The sequence below is a fragment of the Peromyscus maniculatus genome, chromosome 2, assembly GCF_049852395.1.
Source record: "Peromyscus maniculatus bairdii isolate BWxNUB_F1_BW_parent chromosome 2, HU_Pman_BW_mat_3.1, whole genome shotgun sequence".
NCBI classification, from domain to species: Eukaryota; Metazoa; Chordata; class Mammalia; order Rodentia; family Cricetidae; genus Peromyscus; species Peromyscus maniculatus.
In genome coordinates this window covers 40,597,755-40,623,908 of record NC_134853.1, presented here as the reverse complement: position 1 = coordinate 40,623,908, position 26,154 = coordinate 40,597,755, and the positions used below count along the sequence as shown (strand labels likewise).

Below are 26,154 nucleotides of genomic sequence, written 5' to 3'. Positions count from 1 at the left end.
ATGACCACTCTCTCAAGCTCCTGCTGATGTCATATACCTGCCATGATAGAATGTTACTTAGAATTCTGAGCCAAATAAATCCTTTCCCCCTTAACTTGCTTTTGTCAAAGTATTTTGTCAAAACAGAAAAATAAACTAAGAGTAGTGTTTTAGTTGATTGCTCTCCAACTTTATTACTTGAGATAGAGTCTTTCACTGAACCTGAAGATTACCAACAGTCAGGCTTCCTGGCCAATGAGCTTCAGAGATCTTCCATTCTTTACCCATTGCCATCTATCCAGTGCATGGTTACAAAACTGAGTTACAAAGCCCTGCTCTTCATATGGGTTTTAGGATCAAATTCAGAAGTTTTTTTCTTTAAAATCAAGAATCTTACTAACTGAGCCTTTTGTCTTAGTTTGGTTTCCATTACCATGATAAAGACCACAACTAAAAGCAACTTGGGAAGGGAAGGGGTTATTTCATCTTAAAATGCCTGATCACAGCCCACCGTTGAGGGAAGCCAGGGCAGGAACCTGAGGCAGGAACTATATGAAGGAATCTGCTTACTGGCTTGTTCCCCAGGCTCAAATTTAGCTACTTTTTATATCTCCTGAGACCATCTGCCCAGGGGTGCTGCAGTTCACAGTGATCTGGACCCTCCTGTTGATCATTATTTGAGAAAACGCCCCACATACTTGTCTCCTGTCCAATCTATCAGAGGCATTTTCTCAGTTAAGATTTTCTCTTGAAAATGAGAGTAGCTTATGTAAAGTTGACAAAAGTACTATCCAGCACCCATGCCTCTAAGGTGTTATTATTTTAATGCAGGAATATTAATTTAATTAATTATTTAAATAAATAATTATTAATTAATTAATATAAATTTAATGTTATAAATAAACAAAAGAAACAAATAAATAAAAATCAGATGACTTAGAGATGGAGAGATGGTTTAGCAGTTAAGAGCCCTTCCTGTTTTTTTCCCAGAGGACCTGAATTCAGTTCCCAGTATCCATGGCATGTAGATCACGAACACTTGTAACTTGGGCTTCTGGGTATCTTAACCTTCTTGTGACCACGACAGGTACACACACACACACACACACACACACACAGAAAGAGAGAGAGAGGCACATACACATACAAAATACAAAGAAAATAATTGTTAAATGATTTAAAGAAAACAGTTTTAAAGTTGTATAAAAACTTCATCCATATTCTAAAGATAATTCATATGAACAGCTCTAAGGCAAGTGTTCTCATCAAAAAAGCAGAAAAATGAGGTGAGTTAATTCTGAAATGTAAGTAAGCTAGATAATTTCCCCCTAAGCCTAGATGACGATATTTTATTCCTTTCTGCATTAAAAAGTGCCCAACTGTACGTGCACACACTACCACACTAGTGGACACAAACACACTACTAACCTACACAACAAATTTTCTCCTGGCTTTTTTCTTCCATTTCTCTTTTTCAAAAGTGTGTATGTGTGTGTGCACATGCATATGTGCATGTGTGCATGTATCCATGTGCATGTGCGCGCATGCGCGCGTGCGTGCGTGCGTGTGTGCATGCGTGTGTGTGTGTGTGTGTGTGTGTGTGTGTGTGTGTGTGTGTGTGCTAGATTATCTGGCCAGTGAACTTCAGGGCTCTGCCTGTCTGCACACTCATACACATGAACACACGTACAACAAGTAATACAATCACAGGTGTGTGCTCCATGCCTGGCTTTCATGTGGGTGCATGGCAAACATGTCATCCATTGAGCCAGCTCACCAGCCCCTGAAGTTCTCATCTTATATGGTTTTATTATAAATTTCATTTGTTTGGGGAGCTTCATATGTGAGCACTACATCTACCTCACTCCTGATCCTCATTCCCTCCTCTAACTCCTTCTGTGTCCTATTTCCTCCTCTCAAATTCCTAATATACTTACAATTCACACGTATGTATGCAGACATATGTACACACATATGAAATGTACATATATGTATTTAAGTAAGCTCACAAAACAGTATGCTTGTTCCCTGTGTCTCTTTCAAACACCTTGCTCTGATTTATCTCGTTTTCTTCCCTCTTGCCCTCTATTCCCATTTCCCCACCCCTAGTTAAAGACCTCCTCTCATTATTCCCATTGCCCACTTAGTAACACCTGGTTTAAATTACCTGGCAGTTTAACATTTTGACCTCTCTTGCTCTAGTTTCCAGTATTTTCTTTATCACAGTTTGATTTTTATTTACTATCTCCTAATTTTGTCTGGGTTCAGTTAAGTACCTAAGTCTTTTTATTTTATGGGATGATCACTTACATAGTAGCCAGTAGAAAGGGCATTGGTACAAAGCCAATGTGATACATCCATTTTTTTATTTCTTCTTTCCCATAGCTTCAGTTCTACGGAATTATCCCCAACATGCACACACATTCTACAGGACTCAATACACCTGTCTGTCACTTATGATTTTTCACCTCAGTGAGTGCCCATCAAATTGACTTTTATCTTTTCAACAAAGAACATTATATTGAATTTGAACCTGTCTCAGGTAATGATTAGCACATATGTGGATCTAAGGACCTAATGCTTACTTGTTATAAATCCTTTAGAACTGTGTCAATGACATCCACTGCTAGCACACAAGGACAGTGCTCAGTAGTTTGCTTGTCCTGTTTCAGAAAATAAGTTTAGTGATGAAAATGAACTGGCAGTAAAATTTTATTATATGATTTTAATGATAAATACATAGCAGGGCTAAGAGCAATTCATTTTAAATAGACTGAAAAGCATGTCTACCAGGTAGTAGACACAGGAGTAGGGAGTGTGTTTTTGGTTGAATCACTTCTCTTGTGACCAAGTGAAATCAGCCACAATATCTGTGCTGATCAGAAGAGACATATGTGAAACATTATTGCCACCATCAGAGATCAGAAGGGAATCCTCAAAATGGCCCTACCCTGGCAAACAAGGCAAGAGACAATATCAGACATGGAGCTACTCAGCAGTTATGAAAGACAGGTCAAGTGTACAGCATTGTGAAATAGCTCCAACACACTGATCTCAGAGTGAAAGGAAAAAGGACCTAAAATGGCCAACACTCGGAAATGATCACAGATAGGCTAATCAGGTGTTTGTCAGTGGTCATCACAGGAGGGTAATGGGAAACAACAAGGGAGATGGCTCTGCTTAGACATCACGGAGACGAGAGGCCATCTAAGAGGGCACCTACTTGGGGCTCATTACAGACAAGATAGAAGAACACCTCAGGTTGTTCTTCTCAGCCATCTTCAGGGAACAGGACATAAATGGGCCTTAAGATAGTGCCTGATCAGTACTCAACACAAATATGGCACCAGTATAGAACACCTGAGAAAATATTTCATACAGGACAAGTGTCACACAGAATAACAGGAGGAAGAACCTGATGACTGTACTTGATTGTCACACAGAGGACCAGAAGCAAACAACTGGGTTGGTTTATTCCCACAAGTCCCCATTATCAGGCTTTCTTATTTCAGATCATGACTAAAAGTTTTCATATACTATAAGTCATGGATGAATATAAAATGAGCTAACTAATAAATTTTAACAGTTTTAAGATTTAACACCAACCTAAAAAATAACCCTAATTGGGGAGCTTGTCTAAAATGTCTTACAAGACCAAATCCAAGTCTAAATCCCTTGTTAGTCAGCCAAAGTGTGCTGTGTATGTGTTTCTGGTGCATTTATATGCATATGCATGTAGGTAGAGGGATAAATCAAGGGACAGTGAGGGTGTGGGTCTTTTCAATGGTCTCTGGGTTTTAAATTCAAAGTTAACTTCAAAGAGACTAAAGTAAGAGTGATGGTTATGTTGTTATGTTGGAGATTAATAAGGAGACATGGTTCACAGTTACAATTAAGAATAAGCATTTTAGCCAGGTATCTGTGGTACAGACCTTTAATCCCAGCACTCGGGAAGCAGAGCCAGGCAGATCTCTGTGAGTTTGAGGCCAGCGAGGTCTACAGAGCAAGATCCAGGACAGGCACCAAAACTACACGGAGAAACCCTGTCCCGAAAAAAAAAAAAAAAAAAAAAGAATAAGCATTGTCATTTTACCAGAGGCCAGGCTAGATCTAAGGACCCAAGATAAGACACCTCCCACTATTCACTAACACTGCTTAAAGCCCTTCCAATACCCCCAGACTACACCCCCTTCCCTGGGCTGCATACTAGGTCCACAGCCCCACATCTTTCCCCAAGGCCAGGCTGGTCCTAGGGATCCTAGTTAAGATACCACCCACTGCCTGCTAAACCCCTTTAATCCCACCCAACAGCCCCAGACTGTACCCACTCCACTGGGTTCTCTATCCTGATGTACAACTTCAGAAACAGACTTAGGCTTTACCAGAGCACAGGGCAGATCTAGGGACCCCAGCCACAGCAGCTGTACTGGAGGCCAGATTGGTTCTAGGGACATCAGGTAAGACATCACCACTGCCCACTAAACCCCTTTAAGCCTGCCCAACAACTCTAGACTGCACCCACTCCACTGAGCTCCACATCACAACCAACAACATCAGAAGAAGTCTTTTTCTTTACCAGAGGCCAGGCAGGATCTAGGAAGCCCAGGTAAGACACTTTGCACAGCCTGGCAACACCCCTTAAAGCCTTCACAACATCCCCAGACTGCACCACCTCCCCTGGGCTCCTTACCATGTTCCACAATTCTGCAGCTTTATTGAAGGCCAGGCTGGTTTTAGGGGCCTTGGATAAGATAATGCCCACTACACATTAAACCCCTTTAAGTTTGCCAAACATCCTGAGACTGCATACCCTCCCCTGGGCTCTGTATCCTGGTCTACAACTTTGGAAGAAGACTTCTGTTTTATTAGAGGCTAGGCTGGATCTAGGGACCCCAAGCCCAAAAACCCAAGCAGAGATGCCCTGCTGGACCTGAAGGCTCACTAACCACCAGAACCCTTGACAACCTAGGCCAGAAAATCAGAAAGGAAGGAAAAACCAAGTGGGAGGGGATACTATCCATCCAACAAAAACAAACACAGGAATAAACACCTAGACCTATAACCATGTGAAGTACAGATGCCTAAATGCCAGTGTAAGACCATAATCAATAACAAAAAAAAGCAGTACGGTACCATTAGAACCCAGCTATGCAATGACAGCAATATCTGGACAATACAGTGCAGCTAAAGCACAAGAAAAGGATCCTAAAAATAATTTTATGAAGATTATAAAGGTCCTTAAAGAGGAAATGAAAAAAATCCCTTAAAGAAATTGAAGGGGGGAAATGGATGAAATCAATAAATCCCTAAAAGAATGCCAAGAAAACAAACAAACAAACAAACAAACAAACAAACAGGTGAAGGAAATAGTTCAGGACCTTAAAATGGATATAGAAGCAATAAAGAAACTCAAACAAAGGGAATCCTGGAAATGGAAAATTCAGGTAACTAAACAGGAACTACAGATGCAAGTATTGCCATCAGCATACAAGAGATGGGAGAGAGAATCTAAGGCATTGAAGACATGATTCCTTGGTCAAAGAAAATGCTAAATATAAAAAATTCCTAAAAGAAAACATCCAAGAAATCTGGGTCACTCTGAAAAGCCTAAACCTATGAATAATAGGAATAGAAGAAGGAAAAGAATCTCATTTTGAAAACCCAAAGAACATATTTAACAAAATTATAGAAGAAAATTTTCCCAACCTAAAGAAGGTTGTGTCCATAAAGGTACAAGAAGTTTACAGAACACCAAATAGAATGGATCAGAAAAGAAAGTCCTCTGGCCATATAATAACCAAAACACTAAATATACAGAACAATGAAAGAATGAGAAAAGCAGCAAGAGAAAAAACCAATAAAGGCAGGCCTATTAGAATCACACCCAGCTTCTCAATGGAGACTTTAAAAGCCAGAAGGGCCTAGACAGGTGTCTTACAGACACTAAGAGGCAGATGCAAGCCCAAACTACTATACCCAGAAAAACTGTCAATCACCATACATGGAGAAAACAAGACATTTTATGACAAAGTTGAATTTAAACAATATATATCCATAAATACAGGCCCACAGAAGGTACTAAAAGGAAAACTCCAACCACAGGATGTTAACTACACCCACAAGAACACAGGTAATAGATAATCTTACACCAGCAAAACACAAAGAAGGGGAACACACACACACACATACACACACACACACACACACACACACACACACACACACACACATTACCAGCACCAAGAAAATAACAAGAATTAGCAACTATTGGTCATCAATATCCCTCAGTATCAATGGACTCAATTTGCCAATTTAAAAAAAAACACAGACTAACAGAATGGATACAAAAACAGGATCCATTATTCGGCCTCATACAAGAAAAACACCTCAACATCAAAGAGATTACCTCAGAGTAAAGGGTTAAAAAAAGATTTTTCCAATCAAATAGACCTAAGAAGCAATCTGGTGTAGCTACCTGAATATCTAATGAAATAACTTTGAAATCAAAATCAACCAAAAGCAATGAGGAAGAATATTTCACATTCATCAAAGGAAAAATCCACCAAGATGATGCCTCAATTCTGGACATCTATGCACCAAATGTAAGGGTACCCACATTTGTAAAAGAAATACTACTGAAGATTAAATCACTCAAAGAACCCCACATAATAATAGTGGGAGACTTTAACATCTCACTCTCCCCAATGGACAGGTCATCCAGACAGAATTTAAACACAGAAATAATGGAACTAGTAGATGTTTTGACTCAAATGGACCTAACAGATATCTACACAACATTTTACCCAAACACAAAAGAATATACGTTCTTCTCAGCACCTCATGGAAATTTCTCCAAAACTGACCATATACTTGGTTAAAAAGCAAGTCTCAACGGATACAAAAAAGTAGAATAACCCTCTGTATCTTATCAGATCATCATGAATGAAAGCTGGAGTTCAATAACAACACAATACAGAAAGTGTACCTAATCATTAAATCTGAACAACTCTCAACCACTGTGTCAAAAAAAAAAAAAAAAGAAAGAAATGAAAAACTTCCCAGATTTCAATGAAAATGAAGGCACAGCCTATCCAAACTCACAGAACACAATGAAAGCAGTGCTAAGTGGAAAGTACATAGCACTCAGGTCTTCCTGTAGAATTTGGAGAGATTTCATATTAGCAATTTATCAACATACCTGAAGGCTCTGGAACAAAATGAAGCAAACATACAAAAGTGGTACAGAGCAGGAAATAATCTGCTGTAGATGTTTGTATGCTGTGAATGTGTTGTTCTGATTGGTTAATAAATAAAATGCTGAGTGGCCAGTAGCCAGATATGAAGTATAGGCGGGACAAAGGGAGAGGAGAATGTTGGGAAGGGGAAGGCTGAGTCAGGAGATGCTGCCAGCCACCACCACCATGAGAAGTAAGATGTAAAGTACCAGTAAGCCACAAGCCACATGGCAACGTAAAGATTAATAAAAATTGGTTAATTTAAGACATAAGAACCAGATAACAAGAAGCCTGAGCCATTAGGCCAAAAAGTTTAAATAATATAAGCGCCTGTGTGTTTATTTGGGTCTGAATGGCTGCGGGCCTGAGAGGGACAAGAGATAACTCCAGCTACAGTAATCAAACTGAAGGCTGAAATCAATAAAATACAAAGAGAACAATTCAAAGAATCAATAAAACAAGTTTGATCTTCAAGAAAATAAACAAAATAGACAAACCCTTATTCAATCTAACTAAAAGGCAGAGGGAGCATATCCAAATTAGCAAAATCATAAACAAAAAGAACACAACAACAGATTGTAAGGAAATTTAAAAAATCATTAGATCATACTTCAAAAACCTGTACTCCACAAAATTGGAAAATTTAAAAGAAGTGGACAAATTTGTTTGATAGATACCACTTACCAAAGTTAAATCAAGGTCATATAAACAGTTTAAACAGACCTATTACGCCTATGAAAGTAGAAGCAGTCATTAAAAATATCCCAACCAAAAACAACAACAACAAAAAATCCCAGAGGCAGATGATTTTAATGCAGAATTCCATCAGACTTTCAAAGAAGAGCTCATATCAATATTTCTCAAATTATTCCACAAAATAAAATAGAAGGACCATTGACAAATTCTTTCTATGAGGCCACAGTCACCATGATACCAAAGCCACATAAATATCTAACAAAGGAAGAATTGCAGATCAGTTTCCTCGTGAACATAGATACAAAAATATTTAATAAAATACTGGCACACGGAATCTGAGAACATATCAAAAAGATCATCTGCCATGATCAGGTAGGCTTCATTCCAGAGATGAAGGGAAGCTTCAACATACAAAAATATGTCACTACAATCCATCAACTAAACAAGCTGAAAAATATCACATGATTAGCTCATTAAATGCTGAAAAAGCCTTTGACAAAATTCAACATCCCTTCATGATAAAACTCTTCGAGAGATCAGGGATACAAGAGACAAACCTAAACATAACAAGAGCAATATACTGTAAGCTGTTTGCCAATGTCAAATTAAATGGAGAGAAATTCAAAGCAATTTCACTAAAATTGGGAACAAGATAAGAATGTTCAACATAGTATTTTAAATTCTAGCTACAGCAATAATATAACCAAAGCAAATCAAGGGGATACAAATCAGAATGGAGGAAGTCAAAGCATCATTATTCTCAGATGATATGATAGTATCTATAAGCAACTCCAAAAATTCTACCAGAGAACTCCTATAGCTGACATTCCTTTAGTTGAGTAGCTGTATACAAGATTAAGTAAAAAAAAAAAAAAAATTATTAGCCCTCCTATATACAAATGATAAATGGGCTGAGAAAGACATCAGGGAAACAACAAATTTCACAATAACCTCAACTAATACAAAATATCTTGGAATAACTCTAACCAAGCAAGTGAAAAAACCTGTATCACAAGGACTTCAAGTCTTTGAGAAAAGGAATTTGAAGAGATATCAACTGATGGAAAGATCTCCCATGCTCATGAATCAGAAAGTTTAACAGTAAAAATGACCATCTTACCAAAAGCAATCTATATATTCAATGCAATCCCAATTAAAATTTCATCACAATTCTTTTTTTTTAAGATTTATTTATTGATTATGTATACAGTATTCTGTCTGCACATATCCCTGCAGGCCAGAAGAGGGCACCAGACCTCATTACAGATGGTTGTGAGCCACCATGTGGTTGCTAGGGATTGAACTCAGGACCTTTGGAAGAGCAAGCAGTGATCTTAACCTCTGAGCCATCTCTTGAAAGAACAATATTCAACTTCATAAGGAAAAACAAAACAACTGGCATGCTAAAAATAATCTTGTACAATAAAAAAAACTTCTGGAGGTATCACCATCCTTGATTTCTACAAGAACTACAGAATAAAAACCACATGGTATTATCATAAAAACAAACAGGTTGATTAATGGAATGTAAATGAAGACCCAGATATAGATTACACACCTATAGACACCTGATTTTCAACAAAGAAGCCAAAATTATACAATGAAAAAAAAAAGAAAGAAAGAAAGTATCTTCAACAAATGTTGCTGTTAACTGGATGCTGACATGTAGAAGAATGCAAATAGATCCATATCTATCACCTTGAATAAAACTCAAGTACAAGTGGATCAAAGACCTCAACATAAATTCAAATACACTGACCCTGATAGAAAAGAAAGTGGGGACTAGCCTTAAATGCATTGGCATAGGAGACAACTTTCAGAACAGGCTAACAATAGTGCAGAAACTAAGATCAATACTTAATAAATATGTCCTTGTGGAACTGAAAAGTTTCTCTAAGGCAAAGGACACTGTCATTAGGACAAAATGGCAGCCTACATAATGAGAAAAGACCTCCAGCAACCCCACATCTGACAGAGGGCTTATTTCCAAAATATATAAAGAACTCAAAAAACTAGACATCAACAAACCAAATAATCTAATTAAAAATGGGGTAGAGATCTAAAAGATAATTGTTGATATAGGAACCTCAAATTGCCAAGAAACACTTAAATGTTCAACATCCTTAGTCATCAGGGAAACAAATCAAAACAACACTGTGATTCTATCTTACACCTGTCTGTAGCCAGAAGCTTTCCTGTGTCCTGTGGCTGCTCAGTCCCAAATAAATACATGGAGGCTTATATTAATTACAGACTGTTTGGTCTATGGCTCAGGCTTATTGCTAGCTAGCTATTACATCTTAAATTAACCCATTTCTATTAGTCTATGTATTGCCACATGGCCAGGGCATTACTGGTCTTCTGGCATTTTGTTGCTCCTTGGGCTGCTGTATTGTGTCTCCCCTGACTCCACCCTCTTCTCCCTGTATCTCTTTTGGATTTCCTGACTGGCTCTTATTCTGCCTTACCATAGGCCAAAACAGCTACTTTATTAACCAATGCTAGCAACACATATTCACAGCATACAGAAAGACTATCCCACAGCACCTATCAGAATGGCTAACATCAAAAATATAAGTGACAGCTCATGCTGGAGAGAATATGGAGCAAGGAAAACACCCCTCCATTGCTGGTGGGAGTGCAAACTTGTACAGTCATTTTGGAAATCAATATGGCAGTTTCTCAGAAAATTGGTAATCAATCTACCACAATGCCAACCTATACCACTCTTGGGCATATGCCCAAAGAATGCTCAATCATACCACAAAGACTCTTCCTCAACAATTTCATAGCAGCTTTATATTTAATGGCCACAACCTGGAAACAACCTAGATGTCCCTCAACTGAGGAATGGATAAAGAAAATGTGGTACATTTACACAATGGAATATTACTCAGCTGTTAAAAAAAATGATATCATGAAATTTGAAGGGAAATAGATGGAACTAGGAAAAATATAATCCTGAGTGGGGTAACCCAGACACAGAAAGACAAACATGGTATATACTAAATTATAAGTGGATATTAGCTATAAAATAAAGGATAACCATGCTATGATCCACAAACTTTGGTGTGGATCCTCTCCTCTTTGGGAGGCTAGGAACGAGAAGGATCATGTGGGGATGCCTGGATCTCCCTGGGAAGGTAAAATAGAAGAGATTTCATGAATGCACTGAGGTTGAGTGGGGATAGGAACATGAGCAATCAGGTCAAAGAGGAGGAGAGGGAGGGTACTGAAAGAGACTACTGGAAAGGGGAGAGGAATTTTGGAGTCAGATAAAGACCCGGTATAAGACAATGTCCCAGGAAGTATATCCCAGCTAAGGATGTCCCCAGCTAAGACTTCTAGCAATAGCAGATATGTAGCCTGAATTGGCCATCTCCTGTGAGCAGGCAAGTCTTCATGTGGAGGTGTTGCACAAATCCTAAATGGTCTTATGATAACAACCTAAAGCCAGATATTGGGGTAAATACTGAAAGATCAGAGGAAACAAGCCACAACCACTTCTCAGCTCTCCAACTCCTCATCTGAAAAAGAAAGATCCTGTCTCCATGAGTCCTCAGACTAAATGCCCCCGAGTCTTCAGTCCAAAGGACTTGAGTTCCTATTTCCTCCCACCTTATATGACTTTCTCTGCCCAGCCATATCACTTCCTGTCTCAACCTTCTTAGTACTTGGATTAATGGCATGTGTGCTTTCCAAATACTGCTAGCAAAGGTATGAGATCTCAAGTGCTTGAATTAAAGGTGTGTGCCACCACTGCCTGGCTCTGTTTCTCTTTGAGATGTGATTAATCCTATGTAGCCTAGGGTGGCTTTGAACTCACAGAGATCCACATGGATCTCTGCCTCTGTCTCCCAACTGTTAGGATTAAAGGTGTGTGCCACCATAGCCTAACCTCTATGGCTAACTCTGTGGCTGGGCAAAGCTTTTTTTTTTTTTTTTTTTTTTTTTTTTTTTTGTTAGAGTATAAACAAAATATCAACACATGGAGGAAATGGGAAACCAACCACATAACTTTCAACCTGCAGCCTGACCTGTCTATGGGATATGGGTGGCCTAGAGACTGAGGGAGTGGCCAACCAATGGCTAGTCTAGCCTAAAACCCCTGCCAGGAGAATAAGCCCACTCCTGACACTGCTATAGTACCAGGACCCACAGGCTAGATGACCCAGAGACCTAGGATAAAACTATAAACAACTGGAGAAACATATCAATGTAATGATGCCTAATGATATTCTGCTATACTCATAGACTGGTGCCTATTGTTCTCATCCAGCAACTGATGGAAACAGAGGCAGACCCACAGCCAAACATTAGGTAGAACTTGGGAAATCCTGCAGAAGAGGAGAAAGGATTGTTGGAGCCAGCAGAATCAAGGACACCACAAGAAAATCTGTTGTATTTTTAAAATGGCAGAAAGGAGTCACACTATATAACAGGGCCCATGTAAGAGGTTTATTGAGGGGAGGGGAGAAAAGGGAGCAGAGACCGATCCCTGAGGATGAGAGTGAAGGAAGAGAAAGAGAGAGAGAGGTGTACAAGTCTCACCTTTTATAAGTAAAGGTAGTGAATGCACACAGGGGTTACTCAGTTGCTGCAGCTGAGGTATATCCTGTCAGGACCCTAAGGGCAGGCCAGGACAGATGCCTAAATGCTAACAAACATTCCTCTCTTTTGTTTATTATAAAAAGGAGAGGAGTTAGAAAGGGGTAGCAGGTGAGGAGGGAATGAGGGTGCCAAGTTCTCAAGACTGCTTCCTGCTGGCCTGGGGAGGGGGAAGCATCTATCACCTTTGGGGGACCTGAGAAAACTAGGGTGCTAGTGATGTCCTGGAGTAGTTGGCTGTTTCACTTCATTGTCGAGGCTCTGTGGAGCAGTTGGGCACCTCTGGGATCTGGCAAGATGCTGTTCAGATAGTTTCAAGTCAACTCCCTGGAGCTCACAAGGAATCATGATGAGGTCACCAGCCAAAATGGAGGAGAGCCACGTGGTTGCTGTTAATAATTACATGCATGCACAGACACTGAGACAAACAATCAATCAATGGGACCTCTTGAAACTGAGAAGCTTTTGTAGAGCAAAGGATACGGTCAACAAGGCAAAGCGACAGCCTACAGAATGGGAAAAGATCTTCACCAACCCCACATGTGACAGAGGACTGATATCCAGAATATATAAGGAACTCAAGAAATTAGACATCAAAACGACCAACAGTCCAATTGAGAAATGGGCTTTAGAACTAAACAGAGGATTCTCAACAGAGGAAACTCAAATGGCTGAAAGACATTTAAGGAATTGCTCAACATCCCTAATCATCAGGGAAATGCAAATCAAAACAACTCTGAGATACCACCTTACGCCTGTCAGAATGGCTAAGATCAAAAACACTGAAGACACTTTATGCTGGAGAGGATGTGGAACTAGGGGAACTCTCCTCCACTGCTGGTGGGAATGCAAGCTTGTACAACCACTTTGGAAATCAATATGGCACTTTCTTAGAAAATTGGGAATCAATCTCCCCCAAGATCCAGCTATACCACTCCTGGGCATATACCCAAGAAATGCTCAATCATACCACAAGAGCACTTGCTCAGCTATGTTCATACCAGCATTGTTTGTAATAGCCAAAACCTGAAAACAATCTAGATGCCCTTCAACTGAAGAAGGGATAAATAAATTGTGGCACATGTACACAATGGAATACTACTCAGAAGAGAAAAACAATGACATCATGAGGTTTGCAGGCAAATAGATGGATCTAGAAAAAATCATCCTGAGTGAGGTAACCCAGACTCAGAAAGACAAATATGGTATGTACTCACTCATAGGAAGATGCTAGATGTGGAACAAGGATGACTGGACTGCTACTCACATCACCAGTGTGGCTACCTCAAAAACGGGACCCCAAGAAAGACACGGAGAAATGGATGAGATCTACATGAACAGCCTGGACATGAGTGGGAGCAATGAAGGGCGAAGGGCGAGGGAAAGAGAGTGGGAGATCCTAGCTGGATCAAGAAAAGAGAGGGAGAACAAGGAATAGGAGACCATGGTAAATGAAGACCACATGAGAAAAGGAAGAAGCAAAGAGCTGAAGAGGCCCACAGAAATCCACGGGGATACCCCCACAAAGGACTGCTGGCAGTGGTCGAGAGACAGCCGGGACTGACCTACTCTGGTGATGGGATGGCCAGATACCCTAATAGTTGTGCCATAAACCCCATCCAAGGACTGAGGAATCTGAATGCAGATATCCACGGCTAGGCCCCTGGTGGAGAGCTGGGAGTCTAATTAGTGAGAAAGAGGAGGGTTTATATGAGCGAGAATTGTTGAAACCAAGATTGGATAAAGCACAGGGACAAATAACCAAATGAATGGAAACACATGAACTATGAACCAAAGGCTGAGGGGCCCCCAACTGGATCAGGCCCTCTGAATAGGTGAGACAGTCGATTGGCTTGATCTGTTTGGGAGGCATCTAGGCAGTGGTACCAGGTCCTGGGCTCGTTGCATGAGTTAGCTGTTTGAAACCTGGGACTTATGCAAGGACGCTTGGCTCAATCTGGGAGGAGGGGACAGGACCTGCCTGGACTGAGTCTATCAGGTTGATCCCAGTCCTCGGGGGGAGACCTTGATCTGGAGGAGGTGGGAATGGGGGGTGGGCTGGGAGGAAGGGGAAGGGGGCAGGAAGGGAGAGAACAAGGTAATCTGTGGCTATTATGTAGAACTGAATAGTATTGTAAAATAAAAAAAAAATAATTACATGCACATATGCACGGAATTAAACAAGAGTTGAGTAAACAGAAAGAGAGAACTGGTATGTGCTGAGCAAGACGAAGTTGGCTTCTCCATCTCTGGTTCACAGGTTGCAGCAAACAGAACATTTAGAGAGGGAAGAACAGACAGACACAAGCCGGTCTTGGAGCAAGGAGAAGGGAAGAAGGTGGGGAATTCTTTCTCAGTTACCCAACTACCTTGTCTAAAGAATGGTCAGTGGGTCTTCCAAAGACATGGCAATGGGAGCAAGGGGGTATATGACACAGTTCCCAAGGATGAAACAGAGAGAAGATATAAAGGCCTAAATGTTCTGGTGTCCCAGAGATGCAGGGAGGATCAGATTAAGTGGGCACAAGCTGTTCAGTACATTGTCACACAAGAACAGGGGCTGAGGGCTAAAATCCAGAGAGAGACAGAGCCGCCTGGTACCAGGACTTCGGGAAACACTAGAAGGTGAGGACTGTGCTCGAGAAATGAAGCCTCACATCTAGGGGAATGGTCAGAGGCCGGTGGCCCCACCAGAGACCCAATTATTGTTATTAAATGGAAGGCACAGCTGTTGGTGAATGAGGAAGCTGATTTGTTGCAGGTGGAAGAGAGCAGATCTGCTGCGGGTGGAGCAGGCAGGTAGCCTGAAGTGGCACCTTTGGTGGGCCCTGCCATGGTATGCCACTAAACACACATGCCACGCACAACAGAGTTAGTACAAGAGGTCTGAGCGAGGGAGGGAGCAAAAGAGTGAAAGGCTACATCGGAGCAGTAGAGACATGATAAGAGAAAGCTTGAAAGTAGGGTACCCCTTCCATCTTTTGGATCATTGGAAGAAGTTACAAAGGTCCTGTGAAATACCGGAATATGGAGTGCGGGTAAGCAGCCATTTTATGGGAACGAGTCTAACTGCAAAGGCAGACAAGTTAAGCCCTTAAATCAGGTGCTATGGAGGTAGGCGCATTTTCCATGAGTGAGGTACAGAAGGTCCAAGGGCTGGAATCTCTAGCATCCCAGAGATTTAGCAAGGACCAGTGAGCAGGCACAAGCTGTTCAGTGGACCATCGTCCAAAAAGCAGGGGACGATAGGCTAGGAGCCTGAGTAAGCCACAGTCATCTGGTACCAGAATTACGAGAAAAGCCAGAAGGTGAGGACTGTGCTCAAGAAAGAAAGCATCATTATTGGGAAATGGCCAAAAGCAGGGGTATTACAAATTGTCATTGTTGAATAGAGAATCCCAGCAATCCATTAGGTGGGAAAGAAAGTAGGGCTGTTGGGGGTGGACCAGGTTCCAGGGTCCCAACACCTTTCAGACTGCCAGGAGAGCCTTCCAGATCAGAGAACCAATGCTGTGTTTTAAAAACAATGGGAAGGAGTCAGACCATACAATAGGGCCCACATAGGAGTTTTATTGAGGGGAGGGGAGAGAAGGGGACAGAGACCAGTCCCGGGGGTTGAAAGTGGAGAAAGAGAAAGAGAGAGACAGGATGTGTACAAGGCCTACCTTTTGTAAGGAAACCTAGCAAATGTACACAGGGGGTGTTCTTAGTGGCTGCAGCTGAGGTATATTCTGTCAGGATCCTAAGGGCAGGCCAGTGTCTAAATGCTATCAATACCCATAGAATCAATTAACCTTGGCTCATAGGGGCTCAGAGAGATCTGACAACCAGGGAGCCCTCATGGGACTGACCTAGGCCCACTTCATATATGTTATAATTGTATGGCTTAATCTTCTTGTGGGACTCCTAACAGTGGGAGCAGGGTTACCCTTCAATACAAGGGGATGTGCTTAGCCTTACTGCAATGTGATAGGCCATGTTTTGTTGATATCCATGGGATACCTGCCCTTTCCTGAACAGAAATAGAGGAGAAGTTGATTGAAGGGTGGGAAAGCAGGGGGATGGAGGGGGGTAAGTTCTCAGAGGAAAAGAGTGAGGGAAAACTGCAGCCATGATGTAATATAAATAAATAAATAAATAAATAAATAAATAAATAAATAAATAAATAAATACATACATACATACATACATACATACATACATACAAAAATACATACATACAAAAATACATAAATAAATACATAAATAAATAAATAAATAAATAAATAAATAAATAAATAAATAGCATTTGTGTGTATCAAGATGGATTCCACTTTCAGTCATCTTTCTCATTGATTCACCTCATCACACGATGTTTTGAGAACAGAAGGCCCTTATGACTGCTTCCTTGTCTGAAGATGACTTCATTATTTAAATTACAGACTGAATTTCCACTGTAGGCCCAAAATATCCTTCTTGATTCTAATATTGATCAAGTTAAATGAATAACAGCCACAAGTCCCTCCTGACATTTAAGGCAATCACAATCTAAAGATCACATAAAAACAGTTTGGGTTGAAAAAGTCAAAATCACATAGAAATAGGAACAATTTGGTGCTACAGAACATCCTGGTCCTAGCTTATGAGATCAGGGACAAAGTGGATTAGTTCAAAGAAAGCACGATGGATCCAGGATCTCACAGTGTGCAGCTAACTCAGGGAACTTCCTGACAAGTCCTGGCAGCAGCAGGGCAAAGCATATTTCCACAGTCTGCGTCCAAAGGAAGCATTAGGACAAATGTGGCTACAAATCACTCATTACACACCTGGTTCATTGCAAACTAGTATTAAAGAGCTGGGCAAAACCAAGTTGGGTCTGACTCTAAAGCTCCTCATAACACTTGAACGGTTTTGTTTGTCTTGAACTGGTCAGTACAGCTAATGTGACTCAAGATGGCTGCTTGTCTCCCCAAGCTAATTCTACACAGAGTTCCTCGGCAGTGTTCCTTCCTTTCTAGACCCATACCCTTGGAGCGTAACTCTAATATATTTTACATTCAGTGTAAACTTGAAGAACAAATGTGCTTTGTAGCTTTTAAAAAGATGCAATATAGTTTTCCAGTGGTATGCTCTCCAAATTTATCTAGACATTTTTTCCAAGCATGACTCATGAGATGTGTAACACCTTTTAAGTAAAATAAATAGGACTTTAAATAATAAGAAGACAGGAGAATTCTACTTGTGAAGCACTGATTCAAACCACCAATGTTGACAAACTCTTACCTTGGTTGTCAAAGCAGTTGGATTGCCAAAGCACACACCATATCAATTATCTGTTAATTCTCTTCTAAGTAGTTCCTCCTTGCCAGATGCTGGCTAAAGTACCATGTTGTTACTCTGACACCTATGCTGAGAATAGTGTCGCAATCAAAGGCATGAATTTATGAGGTGTTTTCAAGTGGGGCATGAACAAAAGGGTATCAAGAAAAGACAATTGGAATCTGTATGATAATTGTGAAAGGTTTCCAAGAATAAGTGATATATAAGCTGGGAGTTCATAGAAGGTCAGTGGGGAAACATAGGAATCCCCAACAATAAACAACACATTAGAAACATGCTTGAGTTTGGCATTTTCAGAAACAGGTATATAGCTGTCATTGTGAATGACATCCTCACTTTCCTCCATGCCAGCTGCATATTTAGATGGATCAGGATCCTTGGCTGGATTATCCAATAACAATTGCTGTTAAATTCAGGTGTTCTTCACAGCTAGGCATAAAGTTCCTGTTGGTGGGTGGCTGCTGACTAACTTGGTTAGTTCTTTTATTTTAAACCTTCTTTATTCTACATTCCTTGCAAATGCTAGAGACAGCTTTGGGCTTCTGGGCCTAATCATTTGAAAAAATGAAGAAAGGACAAGCTACCTAAGTCATGCTAGCAAAATAATATCTCTTTAAAATATTTTCTGAAAAATTGAGCATGAGATTGCTTGTTTCAATCATACTATTATTTTACCACATATAAAAATGTAGATGTAACCAATCGTCTTATTAAAATAAGAAACACAGAGCCAATGTAAAAGAGAAAGCCGAGAGGTCAGAGCTCAGAGCTAAAATCTTACCTCCTGCAGTGCTCCTAGCTTCCCCAAGAGAGAGCTTCTTCCTGTTTGTCTGTCTTTAAATAGTCTTTCTGTTCTGCCTTCTCATTGGTTGTAAACCCAACCACATGACTGCCTCATCACTGCCTGTAAGTACCGCCCTCCAGGTCTTAAAGGCGTATGTCTCCAATACTGGCTATATCCCTGAACACACAGAAATCTACCTAGCTCTTCTAACCACCACGCTCTTGCTATGGCTCTAATAGCTCTGACCCCAGGGCAACTTTATTTATTAACATAAAATTAAAATCACATTTCAGTACAAATAAAATATCACCATATAAAAAACATGTCATTTTCCCACAGATCTCTCAGCAGTATCATTCAACTACCTTTGACCATATGCATTTTCAACGTGCTTCCATGAAGAGGTAAAATACTAACAAGGTTTAACATAAAAAGCACATGTAAGATCATGGGTTTGACTGTCCTTCTTTTTCCATTTTCCATGTGCTCCTTCCCATCAACATGCTGCCCACTCAATGCTCTGCCAATATACAGTCTCCTAGCATAGAGTTGAACCTCACTTTTGTCTCTAGGGGAACATAGCCAGGAGAAAATGGATTATCAGTTTCATTTGGAAAGCAGCACACACAGAAACCTCTGCTCTCTCTAGGAGCTTCTAACTCACTTCTTCTGTTTTGTTCCTTGGTTTTTAAGCTCACTTTGTTTTAAATACACTTATCATCTGCTACCATGTGAAGTCTCTGCATGGTCTAGGATCCCTTTTCAGCCTACCAGATGTCTGGCCCTAGCTTCCCTCATTGGTACGTTTTCCCTGGTAACAAGATCTCTCCTCTTTATTGTAATACAAGAGAATAAGCATGAGTCTGACCTTGAAAGGTATTTGGCAAGCCTAATGACAGGCTTAAATGACAAGTCAAAACAAATTCCAAACCAAATTCATTTTATACTAATGCCATTCCTTGTTTCATAAAGCAGGGGAACAGGAGACATTTCCACTACTCTCTTGGTAACCAGGTCTAGGGGAATATTCTATCCTCATTAGCAGGAATGAAGCAATACAATCTGATACAACACAAAGCATATTCATACTTTTATCTATATGCACACATACTGAAAAGCAAAATAATAGATTGTTCATAATGTCTCAGTAAGAAACATTTCCAAGTGCTCTGTGCCTCACAGCTAAGTTCTGAGCCTAAGAGAACACGATTTTAAAAAGGACAGTCTTGGGAGAACTTAATAATAGAGCTTCAGACCTTTCAGAGTACCACAGAGTAAGCACTGTTGAATAGGAACAATCCAAGGCTAGAGGACACACAGGGACCTATTTCATGGGGAAAAAGCCAGAATGAGAATATTTGTGCACCTCCATGGGTGAGAAAGAGGGACTTTGAAACTGAACACAGTGGGCAAAGAGTGATGAATGCTAATGCTTGCTTATTTTCTCATTTTAAGCCCTGGACCAGCATGTAGAATGGTGACCACCCACATTTAAGGTGAGTCTTCCCATGTTAATTATCCTAATCTAGACAAGCCCTCATGGGCACCTAAGGGTTTGATTCTATGATGAGTCTAAGTCTCATCAAGTTGACAATCAAAATGAACCATCATGCCAGATTTGTCTAATTCCTGAATTATAGCCCATGCTGTCCTGGATCCCATGTCAATCCTGCCTCAGCACCCTGAGTGCTTGGATAATCATTCAGTCTTACATATTGTTTTTGTACCCTGTACCAACCATTTGTACTGAATATGGAGTGATGTGCTTATAGATCCATTTACCCACTATTCTAAATTTGTTTAAAGACGAGAACTGGAAAGTAACTTCCTTTGTTTTTGTAGTGACCATATCAAAGAATTACCTGGGCAGCTTCTGGGTCACATGTGCTTATCTGAACTGTCCCAGTGGTTGGAGGCCTCAACAAACAGTAAGTAGAGTCAGGACCACTTGGACATTTGCAAGACAATGATCTGGACTCCACCATCTTAGTTTGTTTTCATGTTACTGTGAAAAATTACCCTACAAAAATAACTTCAAGGAGAAAGAGTTTATTTTGGTTTATGTTTCCACTGGGGCAGAAAAGACAGGGCAGCAAGCTGGGGAGGTGTTGTGGCAGGAACAGGCAGCTGGCTAATTAGGTTACACACACATTTGGAAACCAGAGTAAACAGGAAGTAGTGCCAGGGTGTAAAACCTCAAGGCCTGTCATGCCCTCCAGCTAGACTCCCTGTCCTAAAGGTTCCACAACCTTTCTAAGCAGCAGCGACAGTTGAGAATCACGTGTGCAAATATGTGAGCCTGTGGGGAACAGTTTACATTCAAACCCCAACAGGCCTCAAAGCAGAATCTGGGTTAAAATCAGTAAGGAAGATATAGAAAAGTCAGAATGCTTTCAAATACCACAGAGAGACAACTAACAGAGCTAGCAGAGGAAGGAAAACTCTAAGAGGTTTGTGCTAGTGACTTTATCTCACCCCAGTCTCTACCTATAGCCCTACTTTCTCCGATTCTCGACCTCTGTGATATGCTCTGTACTATCACCCCTCCCCTACCCATGATAGACTAACACCTCTAAAAACATGAGCTAAAACTCCCCCTCCCTTAAGTGTTTTTTGGTCAAATATTTTGTCACAGCAAATGTGACTAAAATGGGCATTTAATAATGCTATAGAATCTGCAGTTTAGATAATTTACCTGATTGTAGGCCTATACATGTTTTCTGAATTCATTTAAGGTAAGCTAATATGTTATGATGTTCTTCTGTGGGCTAGATACATTAAATGAATTTTTGGCCTATGATACTTTTAACTTTAATGAATTTATTAGAACATAAAGTTACCAAAAGTTCAGAAGCATCTGCAAAAAGGAGTTGATTTTGAAGAAGAGCCCTAAGTACTAAGTAAATATTTAAATATTTGTGAATAAATATGTGAATATTGTGAATATGCAAATATTTGTGAATAAAATGATTTATTCACAAACACTTTGCTTGCAATATACAAGTAAGCATGCAAAAAGTAAGCATCCCTTATGGTGATGGGATGTCCATAAAGTGCTGCCAAGTGTTTTCATTGCTATGCCCAAAGAATAGAAGCTTCACAGTCTCTTGGCTCTAATGAACTCACTTTCTTTTACATTGAAACAATTCAACTACATAGAGTTGGATGACCTGAAAGTCATTCTGAAGATCAGTTGGTAAAGTTTTGGTTGAAACTTTGGGAAAGCAGAAACCTTAGCTATTTTTGTTGTCTTTTTCTCCTATGTGCCTTGCAAAGTACTTGAGGCACTAGGTGTTTAGTTAATAGTTAATAAATTGAAATAATTTGCTCATCATTAAAAGGATAACATTTCTATGTAAAACACATATTTAAAAATATAATTACCTGCTTTCAACAGTCTTACATTAGGAGCACAGAACACACACACACATACACCACAGCATGTAGGCTAAGAGGCATTTGACAAGCATGACAAAGAGGACCATGGAGAATGTAAGGTGAAGAGGCTTTTCTGCTGTTTTGGCTGCTGGAGAAATATCTCATTGGGAGGACAGTTTTATCTGTACATTCTGTAACACCAAATTTAGGAAAAAATGCAATAGGACCATGCATTTGCTTGCCCAAATAGGAAAATCATAGTCATAAATTTGAAAATAGCCTTCTGTCTTTCTCTTCTGCCATGAAGAGCATTGGTCTTTGCTGAGCAAGTCTCCCCAATGGCCACAGATTGCTACCAATCATCCTTCAACTGTCACAACCCCAGAAGAGTCACTCCTCACAGCTTCTCCTTAGAAGTTTTAGTGAAAGCTGATTCATATTCCTTTACTAGGATATGTCCCATCTCTATCCTAGGATCCATCCTGGTGGAAGAGCAGGATTCCTCCAGAGGTGACTCACTCAGTGTTTAAACTGGAATTTGCTTACACACACACACACACACACACACACACACACACACACACACACACACACACTATCTGCATGAACAGTACAACCAAGGTGTCCATCCCTCACATAAAGCTAAATTAATGTGACTTTGAGGGGTCCATTGAGATGGCTCAACAGGAGATGGTGCTTCCTGCTATGCTTGACCACATGAGTTCAGGCGCTAGAAACGCATAGAGCAGAAATGCTTCTTACAATTGTCCTCTAAAGTCCAATATGCCATGGCAAATGTGCATGCACGTGCACATACAAATTAATGAATGCAATAAAAATAAAATATAAAAATATCTTTGCTTTATACTTTATCCAACCTTGCATGTTTTGCTATAGCAACAACCAACTGACTAATGCAAATAACTTTCTCTATTTTTTATTGTTTAGATGGCACAAAATTACAGGACCTCTCAATTTCGTTTTATTTGGTATAATGTAGCTGTTCATTTAATTAGAGGTAGAATCTCAGTCAAAATTCCTTTCTTTCCCAAGTTAATGTATTAAGCACACCTCTATAGATCTTCAAATTAATTTGGGTCCATCTGACCATTTACTTGATTAAATTTTCATTAGCTGTTTTATTAGAAATCTTTCATCTGCTCTTATTTATAAGTTTTGTTTTCAATAATTATAATTCTTCGAGAAGCCTCACAAGCTAAGATTTAAGTATCTTATGTGTTCAATGTGTTCAATAAAATTTTCTAACCCAAAGAAAACAAGTACTGATAAGGGTGAACAGAAAAATTAACTCTTATGCTGTCTTAGGGGGAGGAAGCACTGAGTGCAGTCATTATTTACTAAAAATATACAGCTTCCCCAAACACCGAAATCAGAGGGAATGCACTGTAAAATGCGCTCCTGTGCTCTGCAGGTGTTGTTTTTACTCTTTATCCTTCCAGGTGCCTGCCACCCAGCTCTGAAAGAATCACACAGAGACTCATTCTTCCTTATGATTGCCCTGCCATAGCTTAACTTATTTCTAGCTAGCTTATCTTAAGTGAAATTATCCTGTCTACCTTTGCCTTTGTGCTTTTACCTTCCTCTATTTCTGTATATCTTTTCTTCCCTTCTTATTCCATATCTGGTTGGGTGGCTGGGTGGCTGGGTGGCTGGCCCCTGGCATCCTCCTTTCCTTCTTTTCTCTTTTTCTCACTCCCCTCTCTTCTCTTTTTCTCCTTCTATTTATTCTCTCTGCCTGGAAGCCCTGCCTATCCCTCTCCTGCCTAGCTATTGGTTCTTAAGTTCTCTTTATGACCAATCAGGTGTTTTAGACAGGCAAAGTAACACAGCTCTACAGAGTTAAACAAAATACAAGAAAAAAGAATGCAACACATCTTTACATCATTAAACAAATATTCTGTAGCATAAATTAATGTAATACATCTTAAAATAATATTCCATGAGTGTTCATTCCAGAATTATTCAAATTAGGAAAGAAAGAGAACTGACCCAATAATGTCCACCATCCTAACAAATGGAGAGAAACAATGTACACATTTGAAATACCATTTGAAACATGAATGAGACAATATATTAAGTGAGACAAGCCAGGCAATGAAAGACATGTAGTGTGTGACATTGCTGGTATATAGAATATGAACAGATTGAACTCAGATTCAAAGAACAGTGTGGCAATAGCAGGGGTTGAGTATGGAAGCTGCATGGGGATGGAGGAGACAGATATAAAAATGCAACATTATATCTCATGAATATAAACTATCAGTATTTAAAAATAAATAAATAGTAATTAAAAATAAAAAAAATTCCACCATTTTGAAAAATAGCTGAATCATGATTTAAAGGGTTCTTTCACAACTTTACTTTTATTTCTAGACTCACATTTATAAATTTACAAAGTAGCCCTCTGGGGCTGTGGAGCCTATGACTGGGGAGGGCAGGCTACAGACCAGCAGCTGGGAAGCTTGGACCACCATTTCTCACCATTGGGGCATTGTTAGGGAGACTGCTGTGCATAGTGATCATTGGGGGCCTTGGGCTCTGGCAAGGGTGTGGTATTATATCACCAAACACTTCAAGGTGAAGCACCTCTCCAGTGGGGTCCTGCTCTGCCAGAACATGCTACAGAGCATAGATACCACTGTGCTGACCAAGACTTTCATTGATTAAGGGAAGCTCATCACAGATGATGTCATGATTAGACTAGCCTTCCACAAACTGAAAAATCGCACCCAATGTAACTAACTGTTGGATGGTTTTCCAAGGACACTTCCACAGACAGAAGCCATGGATAGATAGAGTGGTAAACATCAACGTGTCCTTTGAGGTCATTACACAAATTATTACTGCTGATTGAATTCACCCCACCAGTGCTGAGTGTACAAGATTGAATCCAACCCTCCCAAAACTATGGGCACTGATGACCTAACAGAAGAACCTCAGAGACAGTGACCAGAGACTAAAGGAAGCCCAGACAGAGCCAGTCCTGCCATATTACCAGAAAAAAAAAAAGGATGTTGGAAATATTCTATGGAACTGAAACCAACAAGATCTGGCCCCATGTATATTCTTTCCTGCATATGAAAGTTCCAGAAACTACCCAGAAAGTCTCTGTTACTCTCTGAGGAGGCCAGTAATTAGCAGGATAAAGTGGGGCCTCTCTCCCTATCTTGCCTCTGTTTTTTGTAAGCTCTTTCTTAAGACTTCTCTGAAAAGTATGACTTATTCCTAATGGCTTTCTTCTGAATGTTACTAAGAACATGCCAAATGAATCAGACACTAAGGCTGATCTGTTAAAATAACCTTGTATGTTTAATCTAGTTGCCTTCTGTGGTGTGCAATTAGAAAACATCAGAGATTTTGAAACTTAAAAAAATCAGAACACAATTAAAAGATCAACTGGTAATGGTCTAACCTTCTGTTCAGTTAAAGTGGTTGATCACATTTTTATGTTTTTCTGGAAAAATTCAAAAAATTGCATATTACTTAAAGCAGATAAATATCTCATTAGTGGCTTCTGCATAATTCAATGCCCCACCACAACCCATAAAGATGTCTTCTGGCCCAATGGGAAGTGATATTGGGAGACAGGTGATAGATTGCAGGAAGAAAGCAACTGGTTTTATAGATGTTGCCAGATACAAACTCAATGCTACCTTTACAGGAAAAGCAATGGTCTTATTAAATAAAAAACACAGAGCCAAATAGAGTTAAAAGCCCAAGAGATCAGAGCACTAGCGAATAGCCTTTAGCTTACCACTCACTGTCGTTGCTTCCCCAGAGAGAGACCTTCTCCTGTGTGACTCTTTTTATTACCTTTCTGTTCTGCCTTCTCATTGGCTCTAAACACAACCACATGACTTCCTCATCACTGCCTGTCTATTCAGACCTCCAGGTCTCTATGGTTGGTCCTGGGATTAAAGGTTCGGTTCACCACTCTTGACCGTCCTTGACCACTCAGAGACTCTGGCTAATATATGATTGGATTAAGGGCATGTGCCACCACCACTGGACTTCTGCTAAATGGCTTACTTTTAGCTCTGATCCCCAGGCAACTTTATTTATTAACATACAAATAAAATCACATTTCAGCACAAATAAAATATCACCATATTTCCCTCTTCTATTCTAATAAAA

The 26,154-nt window shown here is 40.0% G+C and overlaps 1 pseudogene; it reads left to right on the top strand.

The window, feature by feature from the left end:
• The first annotated feature begins 24,545 nt into the window (after window positions 1–24,545).
• Window positions 24,546–25,142, top strand: LOC102916373 (GTP:AMP phosphotransferase AK3, mitochondrial-like; annotated as a pseudogene).
• Window positions 25,143–26,154: the final 1,012 nt, after the last annotated feature.